The 5,227-nt window shown below is 39.0% G+C and overlaps 1 pseudogene; it reads left to right on the top strand.

The window, feature by feature from the left end:
* The first annotated feature begins 2,072 nt into the window (after positions 1-2,072).
* Positions 2,073-2,835, top strand: LOC103237699 (large ribosomal subunit protein bL9m pseudogene; annotated as a pseudogene).
* The last annotated feature ends 2,392 nt before the right edge of the window (positions 2,836-5,227 follow it).

Below are 5,227 nucleotides of genomic sequence, written 5' to 3'. Positions count from 1 at the left end.
TTTTATTTTTATTTTTTTATTTTTTTTAAATTTATTATTATTAAACTTCAAGTTGTAGGGTACATGTGCACAACGTGCAGGTTTGCTACATATGTATACTTGTGCCATGTTGGTGTGCTGCACCCATCAACTCGTCATTTACATCAGGTATAACTCCCAATGCAATCCCTCCCCCCTCCCCCCTCCCCATGATAGGCCCCGGTGTGTGATGTTCCCCTTCCCGAGTCCAAGTGATCTCATTGTTCAGTTCCCACCTGCGAGTGAGAACATGCGGTGTTTGGTTTTCTGTTCTTGTGATAGTTTGCTAAGAATGATGGTTTCCAGCTGCATCCATGTCCCTACAAAGGACACAAACTCATCCTTTTTTATGGCTGCATAGTATTCCATGGTGTATATGTGCCACATTTTCTTAATCCAATCTGTCACTGATGGACATTTGGGTTGATTCCAAGTCTTTGCTATTGTGAATAGTGCTGCAATAAACATACGTGTGCATGTTGACACATTATTTATTTGTTTGCTTGTTTATTGTCCTTTTCCAGCAAAATATCCATGAAAGCACAGGCAGACCTTTGCTGCTTTCCTTTCTGCCAAGGACAATATCAGGTGTATATAGATGCTAAATAAATATTTTTTGAAAGAATAAATTGCATTTTTTTCTATGTGAAAGAAGTTTTTTACTGTACCATGGGTATTTAAAATAAAGACTTATGATTATTGAGGCAAGGATATAAATCACTTATTATTTTTGTGAACTTCTTTAAGGTCAGAGATGATATCTTCTGCTACAAAGAGTTGACATAAACTAAATGAAGAACATATCTAGGAAGCATTTGAATTCTACCTAATGTTACAACTATGCAGTCTTTAGGTGACTGTCTTGTACATGGGAATGTCTTTCTGATCTGCTAAATTCTAGAAGCTTTATTTTGCCTACATTTTTTTGGTTAGTAAAAATACGGGTTAGCATCAATTTGAAAAATTTCTTATTAGAAAACATCACTATTTGCATTGTCTTGTTAGGGTGAAAATCTTGAGAGCATGTTAGAATTCATGAATGCTGAAACCGTGGGGAAAATACCTTAAATTAGGTAAGGTATGATGATCATGAAATCCATGCAGTGGTTCACACCTATAATCCCAGCACTTTGGGAGGCTGAGAAGGGTGGATCACCTGAGGTCAGGAGTTTGAGACCAGCCTGGCCAACATGGTGAAACTCCGTCTCTACAAAAAGTACAAAAATTAGCTGGTCGTGATGGCACATGCCTCTAATCCCAGCTACTTGGGAGGCTGAGGCAGGAGAACTGCTGCAACCCGGGTGCGCGGGATGCAGGGAGCCAAGACTGTGCTACTACACTTCAGTCTGGGCAACAGAGTGAGACTCTCTCTCAAAAAAAAAAAAAAAAAAAAAAAAAGAAAAAGAAAAAAAAAAAACTAAAAATGTTAATGGGCTAGGGGCTAGGACATGGGCCAAGATAATATGCCATACAACAGAAAAATCTGTACTTTGACATCATGCTAGTTATTTTATATATATTATTTCATTTAAGCCTCAAAACAAAACTAAACAACTAGACATTATCCAACTCTTAAACAAATATTGAAACTGAGTCTCAGAGAAGTTACATAACTTTCTTAAAAACAGAGGGTTAAAATGATGTAGACTATATGCATACGGAAAATCTCTAACTTTGAAGTTCCAGTGATTTCCATTATGCATTTAAGACCATCTTCTAGAATGTAAAGAAAAAAAGACAGATTCAAAATAGGAGTTAAGTAGCAACATAGATTGAAATGCACATTATCCTTAAGCCATTTGATAACTGTTGTCGAAGAATGACTAAAATATAGTTCATGTTACTGGAATGATGTGTCCATTTAGATTGAGGTGATAATCTGGATCTATACTGCGTTGGTCAGAGAGTTCCTGGAATTATGTTTGGGTGTGGGTGTCATACTTTAAAAGTTACAGACAAACGGGAAATTCTTCCAGGGAAAGAATCCAGGATGACTAAAGCTCCCACAAAATGTCCTAAGGAAATGGTTGCTGATTTTGGGTATGTGTAACCCGGGATGGGAGAAGGGAAGAGTCAGAAAAGGCTGACAATCATCTAGGCCAGAAATCTCAGTCATTCAATATGGCTCCAAAGGATTAAACTATGACTATGGGACTGTCATGGCCCTGGGCATCGTGGAGCGCTGGGTGGATGAAAGGAACCGGTGGCCAGGGAGGGCCAGAAGCTGCGCCTGCACTAGTGACACCACATTAATAAGCTGGTGGAGGACACAAAGCACTGGCCCAAAGAAAGCCTGGAGGTCATTTTCATGCAGTCTGTGGACACTTGGAGTACGGGGTGACCTGGTCTCAGTAAAGAAATCTCCTTCCTCAGAGTCTGGCTGCATATGCATCACCTGAAAACAAGAAGCTGTTTGAAGAGGAGAAATTGCTGAGACCAGGAGGAAAGTTAGAGAAGATCCAGACCAGGGCAGGTGAGGCAACAGTGACATTTCCGAAAAGCTGTCACCTGGAGGTAGGGATGAAGAACAATATCAAACAGGAGCTGAACCCTGAAACAGTTGCCCGCCACTTCTTCAAGAATCTTGGTGTTGCAGTCACCCCACATACATTAAAGTTACCAGGAGAGCCCCTCACTCGGTGGGGCAAGTACTGGTGTGAGGTGATGGTAAATGGACTTGGTACTATGAAGGTACCTGTGTCTCTGGTAAACTTGGAGAGGCCCAAGATCAAAAGATAGAAGTACTGGTTAGCCCAGCAAGCTGTCAAGGGCATGGCCCCACCAGCCCCTAGAGGATCTAAACCTGTTCTCCTCTAAGGAGGCAGGGCAAAATCAGAGGAGCAGTGGGACTGAAACAGGCAAGCACCCTGCTCTCACTCCCAGATCTGACCAAATATGGAAGTTTAGAAAACGTATGGAGACATCAGACTGCCCTGCATAGACATGTTGAATTCCTTATATTTGCCATCTTCATCTTTAACCGTCATCCCTGGGGCAGCCTTGTTCCAGAAGTACCAGGCTGTGGATTTGATAAGCTGGATACAATAGACTGAAACTATCCAGATCCTGTTTAGTTTCTTTTTCCATTGGAGTTTATTGGGACAAACACAGGAGCTAGACATTGTCTCCAGTATTTTCCTCATTCTCATCATCTAAACTAACATATGTATCTCAAGCAGACATAAAGAGATTATGTTTCTAAAAAAATAATAAATAAATAAATGATGACTACAGCTAAAAGCTAAGTTTCTTAGGTGAAATGAGCTGCTTCAGGAGTTATTAAGTTCTCTGTCAAGGGAAGAATTCAAGAGGAAAAAACACAAACGATCAATCGTGTGGTAGGGAAGTTTTAGAGGAATTCCAGGATCAAAGGGGAGATTGAACTAGATAACCTTTGGGTCTCTTCTGACACTTGAATCTCATGCTTTGTTAGAAAAGACTGCCAGTCTGCATCTACCAGTCAGAGGGTTTACGGTCAGCAATTAGGTAGCTATCTCATCCTGTTTGTAATGATAAATATATATTTAATTAAAATGTTATCTGGATCTCAGTTGAGGCCTTCCTACAAGCAGGATAAGATAGACTTGAACCCAAAATTCTATGCTCTGAGAAAATTTTAGAAATAACATAATGGGAATTATTGGAGTGGGAGTCAGGTGGGGAGAGAATTTTGCATTCTTCGTGTTTCCAGGTTTCTCTTTCTGATCAGTAAAGCCAAATTTTCTCACTTTTCTCAAGACTAACTAACCAACCAACAAACAACATTCCCACTCACATTAGTGAATTTAGTGAAATTTAACAAGGTTTAAAGTGGAGAGAATGGAAGGAGGGAGGATTTCTATTGCAGTCAAGTAACTAAATTAAGCACAAGCTATGTCTGATTTAAAAATATGCCTGGGTTAAGCAACCAGGGGAATACCACTGGCCTTTTAGTCCATGTTGACCCTATCCTCATACAACTCAATAGCCTGTCTCTCCTCCCCTTCCTCCCTCACCCCATCTCTCTTCCTTAATAACTATCTCAGGATTGCTCTCAGGAACTCCAGCTTCTTTCTCAAGTTCTCAAACTCTCAAACCTACCTCAGATTCACTATCACGAACCCAAACTTGCCCAGGTGCTCGGTAGATGTTTTGGAATTAATGAACAATTAACATTTTCAAGTTTATTATTTTAATTATCATACAGTAGACCTGACTTTTAAAGATACTAAATGTCGGAGGGAAGTTTTTGTCAGACTCAAGACCCCCAAGATTTAAATAGAAAGAGGAAGCACACCGTGGTGCTCTGGGGGAAAACAGACCTTGCTTCTGTCATGGTTTCCATTTGACTGGCTGTGCTGCTTTGGGCAGTTTACTGAACTCCTCAAATCTTTGGTTCTTCCATCTCCAAATATGATTGATAGCAATATGTTCCTCATGGTTTTGTCTAAGTTAAATTAAATAATTCACGTACAGCATTAGTCTACTCCTTGGCATGTGGTCAGTGTTTTGAAAGTGTTAGCCATCATTATTAATACAACTTCCTCAGTCAAAAATATTTTTCAATTTTCTAAATTCACAATACATTTTTTAATGTGTACCGAAAATTTAGCTTGAAAGACTTGGAAGCATGTACTAAGGATATTTAGCACCAATTTTTTTTTTATTTTTTGTCTATCATTTGCCAAACCGTCATCAAGATTTCCTGAAAATACATCTCAATAACTTCTGAATTGAAGGCAATTTATGTGACTGGCAGAATAATAGAGGAACTATTAGTAAAATACATTTTATCAGTTTTACAACTCTCCCTGCTAGCATGATATCAAGATCTGATACTATGATTCTTAATAACAAAGAACCATTTTGACCTTTGGCAAAATAGTAAATTAGAAATTGTTTAATTTAGCATGAAGTTTCTTTTTACTATCTCTATCCCAGCCTTAGGCAAAGCTCCAGACCTATGCTGTCCAATATGATAACCACTGTTCACATGGGGCTATATACATTTTAATTAAAATGATTAAGTAAAATTTAAAATTCAGTTACTCAGTTGAATTAGCCACATTTCATGTATTCAGTAGCTACCTGTGACTAGTAGGGTACTCTGTTGGACAGTGTGCATATGTAGCTTTTTTATCATTGCAGAAAGTTCTATTGGACAGTGCTGTGTGAGACTCAATTGACTGGTATCCTTCTTTAGCCTGGAACCCTCAAAACTACTTCCTGC

This window comes from Chlorocebus sabaeus, chromosome 8 (assembly GCF_047675955.1).
Source record: "Chlorocebus sabaeus isolate Y175 chromosome 8, mChlSab1.0.hap1, whole genome shotgun sequence".
In the NCBI taxonomy this organism is placed as follows: domain Eukaryota; kingdom Metazoa; phylum Chordata; class Mammalia; order Primates; family Cercopithecidae; genus Chlorocebus; species Chlorocebus sabaeus.
Note: the sequence above shows the minus strand (reverse complement) of the source record. Positions and strands in the feature narration are given on the sequence as shown.